We start from the raw sequence: 23534 nt of genomic DNA, 5'->3' as shown, positions 1-23534 counted from the left end.
GAGACCTTATTTGTGACCCAGGATGTGATCAATTCTGCAGAATGTTCCATGTGCACTAGAGAAGAATGTGTATTCTGTTGCTTTGGGATGGACTGTTCTGAATATATCTGTGATGTCCATCTGGTCCAGTGTGTCATTTACAGCCTTTATCTCCTTGTTGATCTTTTGCTTTAATGATTTGTCCATTTCAGTGAGGGAGATGTTAAAGTCCCCTACTATTATTGTATTGTTCTTGATGTGTTTCTTTGACTTTCTTATTAATTGGCTTATATAATTGGCTGCTCCCATGTCAGTGTTTTGTTTTAATGTGTGTGGAACTTTTCTTCTTTATATTCCTCAGTAAAACTTCCTAACTATCCTGAACTGAAAATTTATTTGCTCAGGTTATCTTTGACCTCTGATTTCTCCAACCATGGACTCTTTACAGCACATGTCAGTTGATCTATCTAGGATCTTTAACCCAACCAGCTCTTTTCTCTGTGGAAATTGCTGCCATTGGCTTCCATGACACCATTCTTGGGTCCCTGTTCTGGTCTTTCTGGCTACTTTTTTCCAGTATCCTTTAGTCCTTCTTTTTACTTTACTTATTTCTTAATTACTGGTTTTCCCTAGGGTATCATTCTTGACCCTAGTGTTTCTACATACATTCCCTGCACAACTTCACTAAGCCATGAATCAAAGTATCACATGGACACTGATGAATCCAAAATTTCAAACTCCATCTCTGTCTACCTGCCCTGCCCAATGTTTTGCAAACATTTTGAACTTAAAGTGTCCCAAGTACAACGTATTTATTACTTTCTTCCCCTATTGCCCTTAGACCTCTCCCTTCCTGTATTTTCTGTCCTACAACATCACCATCGGTCTTGAAACACACTAAAGTCTTTTTTAAGGGAGGCTCCAGGACCTCACCCATGTTCTTTTTCCTATAACATTCTCAGATGTCCCTTCCCTTAGTTACCTCTTAAGGATCCTACACTTTCCATGCTAATTTCTCATATATGTTCTCTTAGCTTTATTTTTTGCAAGCTGTTTCAAAACTGACTTTTCCTTCTTAGAACTTATTACTTAGAACTTATTACTGCCTTATAACCACACTTGAGTGGTTATTAAATAAATGACAATGTTTTTCACTTCTCCATTGTTTTGCAAGAACACAGCACCCATATTTATTTTGGCCCAACATTTTATCAAGCACAATCACTGGCACATGGAATGCTCTTAATAAATCCTCTTAGATATTGAATGAGTAACTTCTAACACCCCTCAACTTCAATCAGTTGCCATATCCTTTTGCTTCTATTAAATCACTTATCTTTCAAATCTACTCTTTCATTACCATCTCAAGTCTAGTTCTTAGAGGACGTCCTCAGCATCCCTTGCCCACCATCAGCCTCAACTCCATCTACCAAACTACTAGTATTGTTACTTTTTAAACACAAACATGATACTCTTGCTCTGGAATCTTCAGTAACTCCCAGATTTCTCTAGGAACAAATTTAACTCCTAAGCCTGGTCTACAAAATTCTTGAGAACCTTACTTGAATCTTCAGGAAGCTTGTCCTATCACCCCTAGAGTTGAGAAACACATGAAGCAGCGTCTGACTCAGGCAAGCAAATTCCACACCTGGGGCTGGAGCTGCTCTCAGAAAGGCACAATGAGGTATATTGCTGGTGAAGTAAACCACATGAACGCAAAGGAGCCAGACTTGGCCTCATTAGAACACATGAACTTGGGCACCTGCCCATCCTGGGTCTGAGCGCAGAGCAGCTGAACCCCAATATGTCACATCAAAAGAAGAAAATTCAACAAAATTTGGAAACTTTTATCTGCCAAAAGTAAGGACTGCCCACACTGGCAAGCAGGTAGTGACTAGATGCATGAACTATGGTGCATTTGAAAGCCAATAAATATCAAATCTATAAATACATAAAACAGGCTCCCTGAGAAAACCCATAGGCCTAAGTACCCAGGTGTGACTATTAAAGGACTAATCCACGCTGGAGATGATAATGCAAGATAAAAATTCCTTCTGAAAATCAGAAGACTTCGAGCCAGGAGACAGAAGGAAGGCAATATATGGCAATGTTTGCATGAGTCCTGACAACTCATAGAATGATGGGATGAAGGGATACCGGCTTCTCTCCAGTAGGAAATACTTAAAGCAGATAAGGAAATACACCCACAGTGCCTACACTAAAGGGTGCAATGAGGGAAGGCACTGTAGGCCAGACACATACCTGAAAGTCTGCCTTGAAAAGGACTTTGTAAACAAAACCTTGCATATAAGTATTTGCAGATGCTTCAAAGACAAAAATGATAAATTTCAGGACCCCATATTCTAAGGTAAAGTACTGTACTGTCTTGCCAAAATCATGAGCAATATTCTGTCAACTGCCATTAGCCCAAATGTCTACCTTGGGACATGAATTTGAGGAATAAAAGGAGGAAATACATTTAAACTGAGTTGAAAAAGTGGTAGCCATTCACCTCCAAGTTTGGGCTTCTCCTTTTAATTTTACATTCTATTTAAATGGAGGGTATCTGCTGAGGAGACTCCACAGTTAGTGCCAAACCTGTCTTTCTTAATGTGCGCTCCACTGGAAGCCATGCATGGCTTGTTCACTTCTCTGCCTGTTTCTTTTTTAAGGAATAGGACAGAGGACGTTAGGAGAAGGAAGGGAAAAATGGGGGGGTGGGTCAGAGGGGGAGATGAACCATGAGAGACTATGGACTCTGAGCAACAAACTGAGTGTTTCAGATGGGAGGGGGGCAGGGGATAGGTTAGGCTGGTGGTGGGCATTAAGGAGGTACATATTGCATGGAGCACTGGGTGTTACACACAAACAATGAATCATGGAACAGTACATCAAAACTAATGGTGTACTATATGGTGACTAACATAACATAATTTAAAAATTATTAAAAAAAAAAAAGAATCCAAACCATCCTTCAATGGCACAAGCCGCCTGGAAATGACGTGGATGGGAATGCTTCATCAAATATCCCATGGATTTCCCACTCCCACTTTTTGCCATAAAGGTGGCACCATTATTCAGTTAGATGTCTCTGGCAAATCCAAGTTAAAAATGCAGTTGTTCACAGTCCTTGCATCTGATGTTCACAGGGTTGTCAGGTCCATGCTCAGGAAAAAGATCTAACAAACCCCATGACCATTGGTAACCTCAACAGGAGGGTGGAGTACCTGGTCCAGCACATCTGTTATGAAAACTAGAGATCCCCTCTCTGTTCAGCTATGCAGCTGGTACTCTGAGCACATTTGCCAGGCTTCCTTGGCTTCATGTGCTAGAATTACAAGGATCTGTTTTTGAGACCAGGGGCAAACTGCAGATGGATTGCCAAGTCTTATGTATAATTTATTCACAGTATTAACCTGGGTAATGCAAGTGTAAGTGTTTTGACTCTGCTGATTTTCATCCTCAAAAAGTCCATATCTATGTGCACCACACAAGAGCTGTGTGTCTTGTGCAGTTGGCTGATGATGTTTGACACTAGATCATCTGGGTTTCCCACTCCCAAGTAACAGTCCACACTATCACAACATGAGTATGTGTCAAGGAGTTTGTTTAAAAAAAAAATGTGCATTCAGGAAGGGGGGTGATTTCTACTGCAAACCCAATAGCCCAGACTCCACACATTGTGCAGAATTCCCATTTTTCCATACACAGAAGCAAGGAGTTTTGTCTGGAGTCCTACAACTTCTATAGCCCACTATACCACATCTGCCTTTAACATAGAGGATGTGACCACAAACGACATGTCCGAGCAGGGAGCCCAATACAGGACTCTATCCTGGGACAACAGGCTGATGACCTGAGCCAAAGGCAGTCACTTAACCAATGGAACCACCCAGGCACCCAGGTAGCTCTATTTTTAACTTCGGAGGAACCTTTATACTGTTTTCCAGAGTGGCTGTACCAGCTTGCATTCCCACCAACAGAGTAAGAGGATCCCCCTTTGCATCCTCACCAACATTTGTTGTTTCCTGACTTACTAATTTTAGCTATTCTGACTGGTGTGAGGTGGTATCACATGTGGTTTCCATTTGCATTTCCCATATGGCTAGTGACGTTGAACATTTTTTCAGGTATCTGTTAGTCATTCTTTGGAGAAGGGTCTGTCCATGTCTTTTCCCTATTTACTGACTGGATTATTTGTTTTTTGGGTGCTGAGTTTGAGAAATTCTTTATAGATCTTGGATACCAGCCCTTTATCTGTTAGGTCATCTGCAAATATCTTCTCCCATTAGTTTCAATGACTGTTTCCTGTGCAAAAGTATTTTATCTTGATGAAGACCCAAAAATTCATTTTTGCTCTTCTTTCCCTTGCCTTTAGAGACATGTCTTGAAAGAAGTCACTGTGACCAATGTCAAAGAGACTATTGCCAGGGTGCCTGGGTGGCTCAGTAGGTTAAGCCTCTGCCTTCAGCTCAGGTCATGGTCCTGGGGTCCTGGGATCAAGCCCCACGTTGGGCTCTCTGCTCAGCGGGGAGCATTCTTCCCTTCCTCTCTCTCTACCTGCCTCTCTGCCTACTTGTGATCTCTCTCTGTCTAATTAATTAATTAATTAATTATTTTAAAAAAGAGATTATTGCCTATGTTCTCCTCTAGGATTTTGATTAATTCCTGTCTTGCATTTAGGTCTTTCATCCATTTTGAGTTTATCTTTGTGTATGGTGTTAGAGAATGGTCCAGTTTCATTCTTCTGCATGTGGCTGTCCAATTTTCCCAACACCATTTATGGAAGAGACAGTCTTTTCCACTGGATGTTCTTTCCTAATTAGTCAAAGATTAGTTGACCATAGAGTTGAGGGTCCATTTCTGCATTCTCTAGTCTGTTCCATTGATCTATAGGTCTGTTTTTCTGCCAGTACCATGCTGTCTTGATGCCTATAACCTTGTGATATAGCTTAAAATCCAGAATCGTGATGCTTCCAATTTTGTTTTTCTTTTCCAAAATTTCTTTGGTGTGATCCCAGGGTCCTGGGCTCAAGCCCTGCATTGGGCTCCTTGCTCAGCAGGATGCCTGCTTCTCCCTCTCCCATTCCCCCTGCTTGTGTTCCCTCTCTTCCTGTCTCTCTCTGTCAAATAAATAAAATCTTTTGAAAAAAAAAAAAAAAAGGAAAATTGCTTTGAGTATTTGGTGTCTTTTGTGGTTCCATACACATTTTAGGACTGTTTGTTCTAGCTAGAAGCTGATCTTTCTGTTGTCTGAAAGTCTGCAGTCTGGTCTAATTTTAGACCCTGAAGTCTAAAATTACCAGAACAGTGCATTTATATGTATCTCCTGTTATGCTTGTATCTCTTACATATTTGGATAGTAAAAACCATCATTACTTAAAAAAGAAACCCAATGAGTAAATCTGTCAAAGAAAAGCTGGGGCCTTGACAGGCTGGTCTATGTGGGAATGCAGATGTGGAACAAACCTTGAGAAGGGACCCAAGCTGCTACCACAAACACAGGTAAAGATGGGATCTCACTTCCTCCCATGGCACCTGGAGTCCTGGCATGTCATGACCCTAATGACAGAAATAGTACAAATGCATGGTACTGGTGCTTGCTAATTTAAAGGGCTACACACAGAGTTGCCTGAACGGCTCTGCCAGTTAAGTGTCCGACTGTTGATCTCGGTTCAGGTCATGATCTCAGGGTTTTGGGACCAAGGCCCACATGGGGTTCCATGCTGGATAAGGAGCTTACCTGAGATTCTCTATCTCCCTCTCACTCGCCCCCTCCTCTGACACTCACACATTCTCTCACATGCACACATGCACTATCTCACTCATGCATGCGATCTCTCTCAAAAATAAATTTTTAAATTAAAGGGCCACATACACTAGTTAGATGGATTGATTAGATGCCTGAAGCTACAATTATGTCAACAGGTAACAAATACTAAATCTTCTTAGGAAGAGTATGAAAATCTTAAAAGAGGCTCCTGGAAAATACCCAATGGTCGCCTCTTGAAAGTTGGGGAATAAGTTTGCACTAAACATAATATAATATAAAAAATCTCCCTGAGGATAATAAGGAAGCACTGACTCCAAAAAGAGCAGAAAAGAGTCATATATGTGGCATGGTCTGCACTCACCCTGACACCTCATAAAAGGAAGCAAAAAAAGGATTCTGGCATTTTCCACTTAGACATTAGTAACGTGGATAAAAAAATATGATCCCTGAGTGACTTCTCTATTACAAAGACCCATGATTTAAGGGTGGGAGAGAAATTGACATGGGAGATGATCGTCCAAGAACAAGGAGCCTTATTAGCCCACAGAGAACAGAGACAGTCCCATAGGCAGTGAGGTCTGCATGCCATAGACAACTGAGAGAAGGATGGGGAAGTTACTAGGCTATCCATAATACATCCTGCCTTAGCTTCTTGCATTTTTTCCAAGTTCACCCACCCCTGCTCACTTCTTTCCCTGTTTTCTTTTTGTTCCTGTGTCTTCTGTGTTCTCATTCATGATACTGCGTGATATCTTCAAAGAATTCAGTGATTCTCTGAAGAAGAACATGACCCAAGTCATTCAAGGAGATTTGTCATGGAGTAGGTGGGCTGGGAGAATCCCATAGAATCCATTTTTACATATTCATCTTCCATTAACTTGTTTCTGATATTAGGTCTCCCCCAAATGTCCGTGGAGCAGGTGCAGATTCTCCTCCCTTCCTGTTCAGATTAAATGTGTCCTATATTTGCCTGCAATGCTGCTTGTATTTCTCCAAAAGAGTACTCTCACCTTAGCAGCCTCAAGGATTAAAAAGTTAAATGTCCCAGTGAACAATTTTGGCAAAATATCAGGGTACCTGAATGCCTACTCCTTATATGTCTGAGATCAAGGAGCAACATGATGATAGCCTGCCTTAAGTGCCACCACAAACTTAACACATATTATGCGATCCTGGTCCATGATCCAAAAGGCAGAAAGAGTAAATGTAGTAAATTGGTAACTGCCATTTAGATGGGCTACACAAATCTGTATGCTTGAACTAACAAGAGATAAGAGGCTATAGTTAAAAACAAAAAGAAGTCTTTGAAAATAAAATTAGGCATCAAGAAAACACCCACTAGTCCAAATACCCTCATTTCAAAGTTGGAGGATAAATTCAGACTGGACATAATCCAATATAAAAATTCCCTCTGAGACTAACCAGAAGGCTTCAATCTTAGTGAGAACAGAAGGAAGTCAATATGTGGCGAGTCCTGCACGCGCTCTGACATCTCACAGAATGATGGGATGAAGGGGCATTGGCTGGCCTCAATTTTGAAATACATAAAGTAGATAAGCAAATGTATCAGTAGCACCTACAATTAACATCAAAACTTGAATGTGTTAAACCAGAGTCTACTTTCAAAATTCAAATGGCCTAAACACAATTCTAAAACAATCATTTGATTTTCAACTTTTGTGCCATAGCTTAAAGTTCTTGATTTGAGCTCCTACCTTTTTTTTTTTTAACCAAATCTACCATCTGGTTTCTAAGATTAATAGGAGGATCTATAATACTGAATATCAGGAGCCATATTATGATTATATATTTATCACCTCAGTGTAGCCTCAGTATATATGGCAAGTACTGAAATATTCCCCACACAGCTGAAGAAACTAAGGCTCAGAGAAATCAAATGCCAAACCCCAAACCACAAGGTCAATAGCAGAGATGAGACTGGAACACAAAACACTTGATGCCAAAACATGTGCTTATAAGCAAGAGAAAGAAGTTTTACACCAGATAAAGGAGTAACCCCATGTCCTCCTGGGCAAGGAAACCTCCTATTTCATGGTTAGATGAGGAAAAAGCACTGCTACTTGATGGGACCACTCAGCTGTGTCTTAGGACACATGATTATTTAAAACGTGTAAAACGCATAAAGAGTGCTCACTTCAGCAGCACATATACTAAAATGCATAAAGAAATAACCCTACGGTTTAATTAAAGTAAACTAAACTATAGGGCTGTATTAAAGTTTAATACAGACTTTTACGTACATAGACTATATGTACGTAAAAGTCTGTATTAAACTGGATGTTGAAAGCAACATGTCCCTCATATAACAGTTAGAGCAGAAATTACACAGAACCAACACTGGCCCAGATGGCATTAAAAATCAAATTTTTTTAAAAATCACATGTTGAAGCCCTAATATCCAGTACCTCAAAACAAATTTATCTGGGAATGGGGGATTTACACAGGTATTCAATTTTTTAAAAATTCATTATTATGGGTGGCCCTATGCCAATATGACTAGTGTCCAGAAAAGAAATCTGAGAGGACAGGTGGACCATCAGAAAGGTACTATGGTGGATTTTTTTTCTGTATTACAAGAGGAAATTTGGACACAGACTCATATATAGGGAGAGCGCCATGAGAACATGAACATGAAGACAGCAATCTATAAGCCAAGAAGAGAAGCCTGGGACACATATTATCTCTCCCCAGATATCAGAAGGAACAGACCTTGTCAACACCTTTATTTACTTCAGACATCTAGTCACCAGAACTATTTTAAAAAAAAAAACTTTCATTGTTTAAACAACAACCCAGTTGGTGATACTTTGTTTTGACAACCCTACCAATTTAATGCAGGCTTCTGAGACCAGGGCAATATATGTCAAATACTGACATATACTAAATTGAGGTGCTAGGACACCCCGCAAACAAATGGACCAAAACAGAATCTGCTGACCTTGGCCCATCACCCAGCACAGAGATATACACAGTGAAGTGAGGGATAGAAAAAAGAATTCATAAAGAGAGTTGATACTTTCTCCATATTCATGAAGGAGGGACAAAAATTGTTTCCCCTTGCCTCAAACCACTGACAAAGGACTTCAGAAAGGTTCACTGATTCCCTTGAAAGTTGATGGGCACAAGAACTAATGCCTGCCTCACATAGCTAAAATCCAGAGGCTCAAGCTAGAGCTGCCCTTGAGAAGGGATATTAAGAGTGCACCTTGGGAAAGAATAACAATTCCTCAATTCGTTAAAAAAAAGGGGGGGGGCACCTGGGTGGCTCAGTGAGTTAAGCCTCTGCCTTTGGCTCAAGTCATGATCTTAGGATTCTGAGATTGGACCTTGCATCGGGCTCTCTGCTCAACAGGGAGCCTGCTTCCCCCTCTCTCTCTACCTGCCTCTCTGTTTGCTTGTGATCTCGATGTCTCCCGACCCCCCCCCCCCCGCCAAATAAATAAAATCTTTTTTTAAAAAAGAGCCTCTGGTTTCCAGGTTGGACATATAGGCCCTAGGTAAATAAGTAACCTCAGAATTACTTAAAAGGAATGTCAACTAGAGAATGTCCCCAATAAATGGGGACACTGACAGCCCACAGATAAAAGGGGAGTCTACATGGCTGGTTAAAGAAAAGGCCATGTATTGTGGCAGAGATACAAAGACTGAGGTCCTGAAAGGAAAAGGAAAATGAAAATATCCCTATGACAGCATCTGCCTAGGGTTTCCTCCCTATCTCAGAGTCCCAGATATACACTATAACTTAGTTAACTATGCAAGAATGCACTCTTCTCCCTGAGCCCTTCACTCTCTCTGGGAATAGCTTCAGAGAATGAGAATGAACAACTGGTCATTTGGAAACAGATGGGGAAAACAAAATCAAAAACTGATTGTCTATTTCAATTCCCCATCAGTATACATCCATCATCTGTAGGATCTCCAATATTTATGCAGACCCCAGTTGGAACTCAAGGATATTTCCCAAGATTCAGAAAATGAGGTTTTAATTATTAAACTAGAATAGGCTTCTTCTAGGGATGCCTGGCTGGCTCAGTCGGTTAAGCATCTGCCTTTGGCTTGGGTCATGATTCCAGGGTCCTGGGATCAAGCCCCGCCTCAGGCTCCTCATGCAGCAGGGACCCTACTTCTCCCTCTGCCTGCCACTTTCCCTGCTTGTGCTCCCTCTCGCTCTCTCGCTCTCTAACAAATAAATAAAATCTTTTAAAAAGAAAATGTTAGAATAAGCTTCTTCTAAAACAAAACTCATCACAGATATTTGGCTGTGTAAGAGTAATCAGAAAAGGTATGAGACTTTCTCAAGATTTTCTCCAAGACAGGGAAAGAAGAGGACCCCAACATAGTTATCTTTGAGAAAAAAAGAATAAAGTTACTATCTTTTATATCCTATTTGCATCAGGTTAATAGGAACTTGAATGAAGTAAAGGTAATCAAACACCAATCTGACAATGCTTCAAAGTTGGAAGACCACATCAATGACCTAGTGAGGATGGCAGGACAGCAATCTATGGTTGCACCGTCCGGTTCTACAATAGGGAAGGTCATGAAATATTGTGACTTCTAGGTTATCCACAAATACATTTTTCTAGCATATTTAAAGGAGCTTTTGAAATAACAAATAAATTTACCTAGAACCCTAACATGTCATGTTAAAGTAGGAAAACAAGTAAAAATACAAAAACTGGCATTCACCAAAAAGAAGGGATGCCGCACTGGCTGGCCCAGATTGACTAGATGCCTAAAGTGGCAGTAAAATCAACAACCAAAAAATACAACGTCATTTCACCACACAAAGGACCCTTCAACACACAAAAGAGGCTACCTGAGAGGACCCACAAGTCTAAGCATTCAGGACTGAAAGTCTGTGGTGTGATCGATTTCACAGTGGAGATAATCCAATATAAATCTTGTCTCTGAGAATAGCTAGGATGATTCAGGCACAGAGGGACATGAAAATAGTCACACATGTCATGTGGTGTGCATGTCCCCTGACAGTGCAGAAGGTCAGGGTGAAGGGATATTGGGCTCTACCCACACTATATTCCACCTTCTATTCCTCGATTTTGCTCTGTTCACCCCTTGTTTATCCCTTCTCTACTCTTTTCCCTTTTTCTCTATTCTTTCCCAGGTGTCCTATATTCTCACTCATTATGCTGACTGATATATGTAAAGAAACTAGTGAATCTCTAACAGAAGACAGGCCTACAATCATTATAAGACACTGTCTTTGGAATGGCTCGACAGGGACAAACTAATGGAACCCATCTGTACATACTCATGTTCCATATATAGGGATTCCTAATCTCGGTTTGTCCAGGAATGACCAGAGAGCACATCTAAGACTTCTCCCCTCCCTTTTAACTATCTACTTGTCCTTTTTTCACCTGCAAGATGTCACCTGCATTTTTCCAAAGGGCATTATGGCTTGATCGGCTTCCAGAAAATGGGGTTAAAAATCACTAGTGGTGAATCTGTCAAAAGAAGTTTGGGCCTTGACCACAGTCCGTTGAGAAGCTTCAGCTGGATCCAACATAGGATCCAGGCTCCAAGAAGTGCTCCTACCACCTCTTCTGAAAAGTGGCAATCGTGCTTCCTACCTTGGACTGTGGAGCCCTGAGGCATACCAGTTCAAATGGAGGAACAAATACAAATGACGAGAAGTAGGTTTTGCTAAGTTACTGGTTGCTGGGACTGAAACAACACCCACAACTACAGTAAAGTCAACAGCCAAAAAATTCCAGGTGTTTTTAAGGGGAGCTGAAAGACAAAGGAGGCTTCCAGAGAATACCCACTAGTCAAAACATCCTCACTTGAAAGATGGGAGATAATTCTGCACTGCAGAAAACAAAACAAAAAAAATGTCTTTGAGAACAAGAGGAAGCAGTAACTATAGAGAGAGCTGAAGGCAAATACACATATGGAGGGGTTGCGTGCCCTCTGACAACTCAAAGAAGGATGGGACGAAGGGAAAGTGGATTACTGCCACTTCTGAGGTAGGTTGAGTGGATAGGGAGATGCATGGTACTCCTACAAGGGTGCAGTAAAAACAAAGGTGCTGAGGGTCAGATACACACCTAGAACATTAGCTCGGGATCAGTACTGCTCATTTCATTGCAAAATGCACCCCACCACCTGCAGAAAAAAAAACCAGGATGTGTTCTCCATGGTCTACATATGGATCCATAGAAAGGGAAAGTGATCAGTATTTTTTCCAATCTCGTGAGAAAAACATGAAGACTACTCGAGTTTTGTTCCAGACAAATGGCAAACAGTTTCAAGAAGCTTGTCTTAGCTCCCCTCGAGCTGGGAAACACATGAAGCAGCATCTGATTCAGGCAAGTGAATTCCACACCTGGGGCTGGAGCTGTTCTGAGAAAGGCACAGTGTGGTCTGTGGCAGGCAAAGTAAACCACACAACCGCATAAAAGCCAGACTGGTCAGATGCGGCCTCATTAGAACACACAAACTTGGGGCACCTGCCCTTTCTGGGGCTGATCCCAGAGCAGCTGAACCCCAATATGTCACACCAAAACAAGAAAACAGAGTAAAAATTTGGAAACTTTTGTTTGCAAATTGAAGGGCTGCCCACACTGGCAAGCTGGTAGTGACTAGATGCATGAGCATCAGTGCATTCAAAAGCCAACCAATACCAAACCTTTTGAAGGGGCCTAGAAATACACCAAAGTATACCAGAAGACCCATGGGACTAATCACCCAGGTGTAAATGTTAAAGGATAAATCCACAATGGAGATGATAATGCAAGATAAAAATTCCTTCTTAGAACCATCAGAAGACTTCGAGCCAGGAGACAGAAGGAAGGCAATATACAGAAGGGTTGAGGTCCCTGGCTGGCTCAGTCAGTAAAGTGTGGGACTCCTGATCTCAGGGTTGTAGGTATGAGGCCCACACTGGGTGCAGAGATTACTTTAAAAATAAAATCCTTAAAAATATATATACAACAGGGTTTACATGAACCCTGACAACTCATAGAATGATGGGATGAAAGGATATGGCTTTCCTTCAATATGGAATATTTAAAGTAGATAAGGAAATGCACCCACAGTGCCTACAATTAAGGGTACAGTGGGAGAAGATGCTCTGGGTCAGGCACATCCCTGAAAGCCTGCTTGGGAACGATTTTGAGAGCAGAATGATCTTGGTATAAATATATGCAGATGCTCCCAACACCAAAATGATAAATACAAAAGACCCCCAGATTCTAAGGTAAGTACTATAATACCAGATAAAACTGGTTCTGCTGACATTAACCCACTCACTACCTAAGGATATGAAAACTGAGGTGGAATAAGGAGGAAAGACACTCCAGACAGAGTATCTGAAAGAGTGAGAGGCATTTTCTACCTGCCTGTAATCTGTGCTTCCTCCTTTTCTACTCAACCCTATAATTACACTTCCTATTTAAGTGGGGGGTACCTCCTGAGGAAAGGCCGCATTAAGAGCCCAAACTGACTTTCTTTAGTGTGCGCTCCACTGTGAGCCAAACATAGCTTGCATACTTCTCTTCATGTTTTTTCTTTAAGAATCAAACTCAACACCCAAAAAAACAAATACTCCAGCTAAGAAATGGGCAGAAGACATGAATAGACAATTTTCCAAAGAAGACATCCACTTGGCTTACAGACACATGAGAAGATGCTCAACATCACTCGGCATCAGGAAGTACAAAGCAAAATCATGATGAGATACTACCTCATACCTGTCAGAATGGCTAAAATTAATAGCACAAGAAACAACATGTGTTGGTGAGGATGGAGAGAAAGGGGAACCCTCTTACACTGCTGATGGGAAAGCAAACTGGTGCAGTCACTCTGGAGAACAGTATGGAGGTCCCTCAAAAAGTTAAAAATAGAGCTACCAACAATTGTACTACTAGATATTTACCCAAAAGATACAAAAATACATATTCAAAGGGGTATGTGCACCCTGATGTTGATAGCAGCATTATCAATAGCCAAACTATGGAAAGAGCCCAAATGTCCACTGACGAATGAATGGATAAAGAAGATGTGGGGTGTGTGTGTGTGTGTGTGTGTGTGTGTGTGTGTGTGTGTGTGTGTAACAATATCATACCATATAATGATAGAGAACAAACTGAGGGCTGATGGGGGGCAGATGGGAGATGGGGATTAAGGAAGGCACTTGTTATGATGAGCACTGGGTGGTGTATGTAAGTGATGAATCACCGAATTCTACTCCAGAAACGAATAATGCACTGTATGTTAACAAGTAATATTTAAATTTTTTTTAAAAAAGGAATCCAAGCCATCCTTCAATGACACTTGCTTGCTGGAAATGACACTGTATATGAATGGTCCATCAACTGTCCCAAGGAGTACCTCACTGCTATATATTTTTCCCTAAAGGTGGCACCATTATTTGATTGGTGTCATTGGCAAATGCAAATTTAAAACAGATTAATATTCCTCTCATCTGATGTACATGGAGGTTGTGAGGGCAATACTCAGAAAAGGGATCTACCACTCTCCATGCCCAGTGGTAATCTTGAGAGGAGCTCAGAGTGTCTGTTCTGGCACATCTGTTCTGGAAACTGGAGACCCCCTCTCTATTAGACTGTGTAGCTAACATACGAGGCATGTTTGCCAGGCTTCCTTGGTCTGATGTGCTGGAATCACTAGGAAATCTTTTTTTTTTTTTTTTTTTTTAGCAAATTCTATCCAGGTGAATATGGTCATAAGCTGGGCAGTACAAGTATCATGAGCTTGTTGATTCCAATGATTTTTATCTTCAAAAACTCCTTATCCATGTGAACCACACAAAGCATGAAAAAGAGGTGTGTATCTTGTACAATCAGTTGATCATGTTTGCCACCACAGAGGTTGAGACTCAATAATCTGCGCATCCCCTTGCCAGGCATCAGTGAACACATGAATACAAATCCATGACTCAGTCAAAAATTAACAATGTACAGAGGCGACAGTGGGGCTCAGTCGGTTAAGCATCTGACACTTGATTTTGGCTCAGGTCATGACCTCAGGGTTATGAGGGTTATCAGGCACCATGCTCAGCAGGGAATCTGCTTGAGATTCTCTCTCTCTCTCTCTCTCTCCCTTTTTGCCCCTCCCCTTACCATGCTTGCCGACTTCCTCTCTCACGTGGTCTCTCTCTCCTTCTAAAATTAATAAATAAATCTTTTAAAATTTTTTTAAAAGATTAATGTAGGGATCCCCTTTCACATATTCCACATCCCAGTATCCTACCCTGCTTTTTTTTTTAAAGATTTTATTTATTTATTTGTCAGAGAGAGAGAGAGAGCTAGAGTGAGCACAGGCAGATAGAGTGGCAGGCAGAGGCAGAGGGAGAAGCAGGCTCCCTGCTGAGCAAGGAGCCCGATGTGGGACTCAATCCCAGGACCCTGAGATCATGACCTGAGCCGAAAGCAGCCGCTTAACCAACTGAGCCACCCAGGTGTCCCTCCTACCCTGCTTTAATGAAACCTCTTGGCTGGGCTGGGGAAGCCATGTGGGCTCCCAGTTGTCCACTTGTCTCTGGCACTGCTCTAACCATAGCATTTCCCCCACCAAAACATCCCTTACAATTCAAGAGAAGGTATACAAACTTAACAACTCTTGCTACAATACATCCAGCAGTACCAGTTACAACATCTTGTGTAATTGTCCCCAAAAGAGCCCACCTATAAACTTACATTAGTCCACAGCCCAATCTGAGATTTATTTTCATATCCAAAATAAATTTTTGACTGTGCTCATTAGGTTATTCTAGGAATCACAGTGACTATACCTGTTTATTGTTGAAGGAAAGGTCTAGGTAGAATGGTGGTACTGACCTGAGTCCCACGAACATCAGTTCAAACAGCACTGATTTCAGCCAAAGGGTCTAGGTCCTCTTGGTCCTTCTACTGTTATTAGCAGTATGGTCATAGCCAGACTGGCTTACAACATGGGGTCAGTCACAGAAAACTGGGTGATCTCCACTCCTTGTCCTCCAGAAAAACTGGCAGACTCCCTCATTTGCTAGTCAAAAAGAAAGTCTTAATTGTCCCATTGGGCTTTTACCCAAACCCATCCTTAACATCACTTCTTTCTTCCTCATTGTAGGAGTAGATCTTAAACTGGCTGCCCGTACTCATCAAACCCTCTATCAGTGAGGTCTGCTACTGCTCCCTAGGTCCTATTCTATACTTGGGTATGCTGGGTCTCACCTATGCTTTTCCAAAAAAGCATTGTAAGCCTCCTGAAGGAGGGAGTTTAAAATCTGTGGAGTCAGTTTGACACAAGAAGATGGTACAAACCCCATGTAGTGTGGCTTCTTTTAATGAGAAGCGGGCAAATTTTGCAGTAGTTTTAAGGAAGAAACAACTATTCTATCAGGAGCAAATACCAAAGTGTGTGAAGGACAGAAGTTTTTTTCACTACACATATAATTCTGAGTGTGGACTCATTTAACTAATTTCAAGTATTATCTCAAAATATGTTGGGAATTGTAATTCTCCCAAGGCCATCAAGAATGACATGTATAACTTGCCAATCAACAAGACATCATTATACATTGAAAACCTTGGACATCGAAGGAACTCTCCTCGCATGCCATAGGAACATTCACAGTTCAGCATATAACACATTCCAATTACATGTTAGTACATGGTGCATACAATGAATTGGCTTGCAGGCTTCTCAAGGACAGAATCACTTTTAATTTTTCATCTCTTCACTAGAAGTTCTACAGCTGCATTCAGACACTTTTCACAAGAATAAAGACCACAGATATTTTTAGGTATCTAACATACCAGCTTATAGGAGACCATCTACTCTCCTTGGATGGAAGCCCAGAAAGTAGGGGTAAGAGAAGCAGGGGGTGTAACTGGCACCAGTAAACATGGGTTTACACCCACCTTCAGCTGTTCTTTGGCCACGACCAACATACTTTTAACAACTACGCACCAAGTGAACAGTTGATTGCAACCTGACACCTTGTTGCCTAAGCCTAACCTTCTGTTTTTTCAACAGGTAACATTTACTACATAGTCCCAGAGAAATCCACCTTAACTCTATCCTGGTCCACACTCTAGCAAAGTTTGGACAGTGGGAGGACCCTTAAGATCACGTCACCTACCATGTAGACAAGAAATATGCTACCAGATCCTAGAAGCCACACCTCCTGTAACTTGGCCTATAATGTGCTACTGATGCGGGAAAGACTTGGTACATCCTAACCTGCCCCTGCTGTGCTATTAGATCAGGAAGTCTCATCTCATCCACAGGTTCAGCAAGGATCATCACAGGTACCATCATCCCAGAGGCCTTATCCATTCTAACACTAAACAAAACATCTACTCTTGGGGCACCTGGGTGGCTCAGTGGTTAAGCACCTGCCTTCGGCTCAGGTTGTGATCTGAAGGTCCTGGGATCAAGCCCTGCATCAGGCTCCCTGCTCAGCGGGAAGCCCGCTTCTCCCTCTCCTACTCCCCCTGCTCTGTTCTCTCTCTCACTGTGTCTCTCTCTGGCAAATAAATAAATCTTTAAAAAAAAAAAGCTATTATTAGCTCAGGGATCCTACTGTGCCTCTCATTACCACTTAAGTGAGAGAACATGATTCCAGATGCTGGGGAATCTATCCTAGCCATTAACCTGACCAGGATAGCCTCTTGTCTAATAAAGGAGCATCATAATTTCATCAAACACATGATCAGTGCCATTTGGCATTTCATTCACAAAGAAATACAAGACCAAGGAGAATGTAAATTTACTTTCACACTAAAAATATTTTTTTAAGATTTTATTTATTTATTTGAGAGAGAGACAGTGAAAGAGAGCATGAGCGAGGAGAAGGTGAGAGGGAGAAGCAGACTCCCCATGGAGTTGGGAGCCCGATGCGGGACTTGATCCCAGGACTCTGGGATCATGACCTGAGCTGAAGGCAGTCGCTTAACCGACTGAGCCACCCAGGCACCCACACACTAAAAATATTTTAAAGGCCTTTTCAGTTTTTGGCACTTTAATATTTACTAATACAGCAAAAAAGAATGAGTTAAAATTCCACTTCCCTGTCATATTTATGCCACACACCAGAAAAGACACATGATAAGAAAATGGATAGAAATCCAAGTTGTAGATGATCTGCTTATGGAGGATCCACCTCTAGGCTGTAGCTGAGTGCTTTTCTACCCTGTAGCTCTATGCTCAAATGAGGGCAGTACAGAAATTCCTGTATCTCAACAAACCCCAAGGGATGAGAAAACTGCCTCATGAGGAAGGGTTGGAATGACTGACCCAAGTGCAAGAGCTTCAGAAAGCTTGACTCGTGTTCTCTGCATTTAGGGTGACACAGGCATGGTGTGTGATTAATGTAGAATGAAAAACTAGGGCTGGAGTTGCCTCTGCTATGAGGGACAAAAGGGAGCTGGCATGGGAATGAACTGGAGATGATAATGTCCCACTGCACAACTATGAGGTTTGAATGACAGCATTTCACCTAGGCCTACAGAGACTCACCAATATTTTCAACAGAGCATTGTAGCCTTAACAGCCTCCAGGAGGAAAAGATAAAAAATCTCATGGAGTCCACATGAAGACAGGCCACTCAAGGGGCAGCCACTCAAAACTTCACCAGTGGCCTCAAGTCTCCCAGCTTAGTAGTGCCTGGGGGCACTGACAAGTCACAACACAGAAGGCAGGAGGAGCATAAATGGGAAGAACTGGTATGGCCTAAGTGAATTGCTACCCCACACTGGTTTGACAATATGGGTTTTATCAAGTCCTTTAATACTTTAACCAGTGCATGAACTCTTCAGTTCTTTTTAGTGGTGGAGGGACCTCAACTTCTACCACAGGCTTCTTCCTTCCTGAAGTAAGATCTGGCTTTTTTGAAAGTTTTGATCTACAAAAGTCCAAGTAGCCAGGATCTCAGGGGACTTTCATTGGCCACTTTCTGCCTAATGTGACAAACATTTTTCAATAGGCTGCATACACTGTCATATCTGGAAAATCTATCTTCAGGGAATCATGAGATGAAGGCATACTGGATTACATCCACATTGTATGTGCCTTGTCTTCCTGGACATCTTGCAATTCACTCCCTCTTCTCCCTTCCTTCTCCTTTTCTGTTTTTGTCAAAGGTTCCCAAAGTCTCCCTGTTCTCACTTTTTATGTTGACTGATATCTTTAAAGAATGCAGTGGTTCTAAAACTGAATATTGGACCCCAATCATTTAAGGAGACTCTTAGGTAAGCTGGACAGGGAGAATCCTAGTGGAATCCATTTTCACATACTCATCTCCTGTAGATATACAGACAGAGAGATTCCCAAATTACCTCTGCCAGCAAATGACCATGGAGCAATTCTAGAAGCTCAGCCTTCCCTTTCCATTATCAACTTGTCCTACTATGAAAGGCAAGGTCTCACAAGCATTTTTTTTCCAGAAAGACATTGTAATTTAGCTGACCTCAGAAGAAGGAAGCTAAAATATCATGAAGACAATTTTATAAGCAGGTAGGGCTAGACTGCTCTGTCTAGTGGGGAGGTGAACTCAAGGCCAACAAGGAGATAGGATTCCTGAATGCCACCACCACCTTACATGCAAGCTTAGGATGGAGATTCTAGCCTGGTGCTGGGAGCCTCAATATGTCACAACCTAAATGGCAGAAAGAGTACAAGAATAGGAAACATATTTGCCAAACAGAAGGACTACCAAAAAAAAAAAAAAAAAAGATTATACACATTTGTTGCCCCAGTGTGTGACCAGACACCAGAACCTGCAACCAACAACCGACAAACACCAAGTCTTTTTAGGGGACCTTGGACAAGAAAAAGGAGGCTCCCAGAAAATACACACTGTAGTCCAAACACCTCCATTTGATGGGATGAGGATAAATTTGGACTGGAGATAATTCAACATAAAATTCTAAGCACAACCAGAAGACTTCAAGCCAGAAGAGAGCACAAGGGAGTCAATATGAGGAAGGGTCTGCATGCACCTGACAACTCACAGAATGATGTGGCGAGGAGGTACTATCTTCCCAACATCTGAAAGCAGTAAGGAAATGCACGTGTAGTGGCTACAATTAAGGGTGCCTTGAGGGAAGGTCCTCGCAGACGTGACCATAATGCCTGTCTTGGATAAAATGTTGAAAGCATCCTTGGATACGAGTATTTTTGGCAGAGGCTCCAAAGGCCAAAACAATTAATGTCTAGAACCCCATATTCTAAAGTGAAGTAATATATTGCCTTGCCAAAATCCTGAGCAAAACTGGGTCAGTTTGCATTGGTCCATTTCCCACCACAGAGATATGAAAAGTTGAGGTAAAAGAAGAAAGAAAGAAACTCTGGGGGAGTTTTCAGGGTGGTAGGCATTTCTTCCCTGACCAGAATCTGGACCTCCTCCTTACATCTCAAAAATCATGAAATATCCAATTTAAACGGGAGGTACCTGCTGGGGGGAATGCCACATTTAGACCCAAACTGACTTTCTTAAGCATGGGCTCCACTAGGGGATGAGCGTCAGCTATCCATTCCTCTTTATTCTTTAAGAATTCAAGCCATCTTTCAGTGGTGTCTGCAGCCTGAAGATGACACAGAAAATAAGTGGGCCATTGAATGTCACAAAGTAACCCACTGCTAAGTACATTTTACTATAAAAGTCACCCCAGTATTTGATTACATGTGGTCAATGAATCCAAATGAAATCACAGGGGGGTTTTTTGTGTTTTTTTTTAAGATTATTTATTTATTTGATAGAGATCACAAGTAGGCAGAGAGAGTAAGGGAAGCAGGCTCCCCACTGAGCAGAGAGCCCGATGTGGGGCTCAATCCCAGAATCCTGGGATCATGACCCTGAGCTGAAGGCAGAGGCTTTAACCCACTGAGCCACCCAGCACCCCTGAAATCACAGTTTAACTACAAGTCCTTACATAAAATTCCCCCTTCCACTATGCATGTACATAAGGTTGATTCACTGTAGTATGTGTTCAGTGGTAATCTTGAAAGGAGGATACAAAGCCAGGTCTGGCACCTCAGCATATGGGACCTGGAGATGCCCTCTCTATTTGACTGTAGAGCTGGCCTCACATGCTAGAATCACAGGGTCTTGTTTTGCGGCCAGCTCTGAAACTATAGACAGATTACACTCCTTAGTGCATAGTTCATCCAGGTGATCAGGGTGCTAACCTGGACAGAACATAATCTGATAAGCTTGTTGATTCCTATGAACTTCAATCTCAAGGAGATTCACGTGCATCACATAGGACACAAAGAGGAGGTGCACGTCTTATGCAACTGACTGATAATCTTTGCTACCACAGAGACCGAGAATTGATCATCCAGTCATCCTGCTTTCAGGCACCTGTCCACACTGTCAGCCCATGGACTCCTGCCCAGGACTCAAATGAAACAAACTACATTTCAGAGCCTGTTTTGCAGAGCAAGCGCCACAGCCTGCAGGCTATGCATGCAAACTCTACCATCTGAGCAGACTGCCTTCTTCCGTGCTCAGGGCAAGTGGTTTTCTTTGGGGTTGTACAGCTTCTGTAGCCCACTGCTGTCTGTCTGCCTTTAATTTAGCGTATGTGTCCATGCACCAGGTCCAGGCATCCGCAGGAACCTGGGTGAACAGAAGCCACATGAAAATGCGGTGCATGGGGCGCCTAGGTGGCTCAGCGGGTTAAAGCCTCTGCCTTCGGCTCAGGTCATGATCCCGGGGTCCTGGGATCGAGCCCCACATCGGGCTCTCTGCTCGGCAGGGAGCCTGCTTCCCCCTCTCTCTCTGCCTGTCTCTCTGCCTACTTGTGATCTCTGTCAAATAAATAAATAAAACCTTTAAAAAAAAAAAAAGAAAGAAAGAAAATGCGGTGCAGTGGGGCACCTGGGTGGCTCAGTGGGTTAAGCCTCTGCCTTCGGCTCAGGTCATGATCTCAGGGTCCTGGGATCGAGTCCCACATCGGGCTCCCTGCTGAGCAGGGAACCTGCTTCCCCCTCTCCCTCTGCTGCTCCCCCTGCTTGTGCTCTTTCTCCTTCTCTCACTCTCTGTCAAATAAATAAATTCTTTTTTTAAGATTTTATTTATTTCACAGACAGAGATCACAAGTAGGCAGAGAGGCAGGCAGAGAGAGAGGAGGAAGCAGGCTCCCCGCTGAGCAGAGAGCCCGATGCAGGGATGTGGGGCTTGATCCCAGGACCTTGGGATCATGATCTGAGCTGAAGGCAGAGGCTTTAACCCACTGAGCCACCCATGCACCCCTAAATTCTTTAAAAAAAAAAAGAAGAAGAAGAAGAAGAAATAAAATGCTGTGCAGGCACCATCTCTACATCTCAGTCACTCATGTTTCGAGACTGACTAGACACTTTTGCCTGAACCTCTGAGATACTATTAATGCCTGGTTTACTTCTTCTCTGGATGTGCCACTCTCACTTAAAAAATGGATATTTCTTGGGTAAAACCCACTTTGTTGGAATTCTCATTTGGTGCTCATTTTCTGATAGAAAAGTTAGGGCATATCAATGCCTGCTTAATATGCTTTCTTACTCTCTCAATATCCATCAGCACCTACTAACAAGCCAGCAATAATGTTTCAAACAGGTTATATCAGGTGTGATGTCAGGCAAGCACCATAAACAAATCACAAAGGGAGTCACTGCCTAGCGGTCACATCTTTTGCCACAGGTTCTGGTCCACATAAATATCTGTCTCTGGTACTTTCTCTCAAAACACACTGCATGAGTGATGTGCGTGAGTAGAAAAGTGGTCTGTATAGCTTATTTGAGAGTTTCCATAGCACACTCATCAAAAAGGCTACCTTTTGAGTCATCTTTTATAATGGGCTGAACAGGATCCCTATATATGGGGTATGAAGTTCACCCAATACCGATCAGTATATCACATACTTTGCCAAATTTCATTTTCTGGAGGTTTTTAGGCCATCGGTTTTTCTTGAACAAGGTCAGGGAATGTCATCTGGGGATTAATCTACATGGCTCACCAGAACTATATCTAGGTGGCTAGATGCTGATTCTTCTCACAGTTAAACTCTCAACATGGGTTCCACAGGTAATGTACTGTCTACATAACAAACACAGTACACTGCCCTTAGTCCTTCTTTCACAATAATGTCATCATTTAATGATACCAGGACTCTTCTGGTAAGAATTCAGCCTTTTGTGAGTCTCAACCAATTAACCAGTGAGAAATCATGGAATGCCTCAGGATGCCCTGCAGTAGACAGGAGAACATACATTACAGTACATGCTCCATAGAAACACATAGCCTCTGATCGTCCAATTGTAATGTGATCTGAAAAAAAGCAAAGCATTAAAATAACCAGTGCCTAACACCATGCTTTTCAGTCAACAAAATGACTCTATGACCATCATAATAACTAGAATTACTGGGGTAAGGGGGGTTACCAGACTGAGTTTGTGAGGTACCAATGGCTTTTCTCACTGATCACACAGTTATTGTAGGGCGGTGTGGTCTCCTTAAGCACCTCTTTCTCCTTGTTTCTTGATCAGTATAGGAACCTCCTTTCACCTCCTTCCTCCTAAGGCTTTACTGATACCTCATGGCTAAGCTGAGGAAGACTCATAGGCTCCCAACTGTCCACTCATCCCTCTACCAATGCTCTAATTGTGGCATTTCCCCATTGGGAACATCTCTTACAACCAAGAGAATAATTACGTATATTTGATCTTCCCACAATACATTCAGCATTAACGGTTATAATATCTTGCACGTGCATTGGTCTGTAAGGGCCCACACATAAACTCACATCAGTCC

Source organism: Lutra lutra, chromosome X, assembly GCF_902655055.1.
Source record: "Lutra lutra chromosome X, mLutLut1.2, whole genome shotgun sequence".
NCBI lineage: Eukaryota > Metazoa > Chordata > Mammalia > Carnivora > Mustelidae > Lutra > Lutra lutra.
This window is presented reverse-complemented; position numbering follows the sequence as displayed.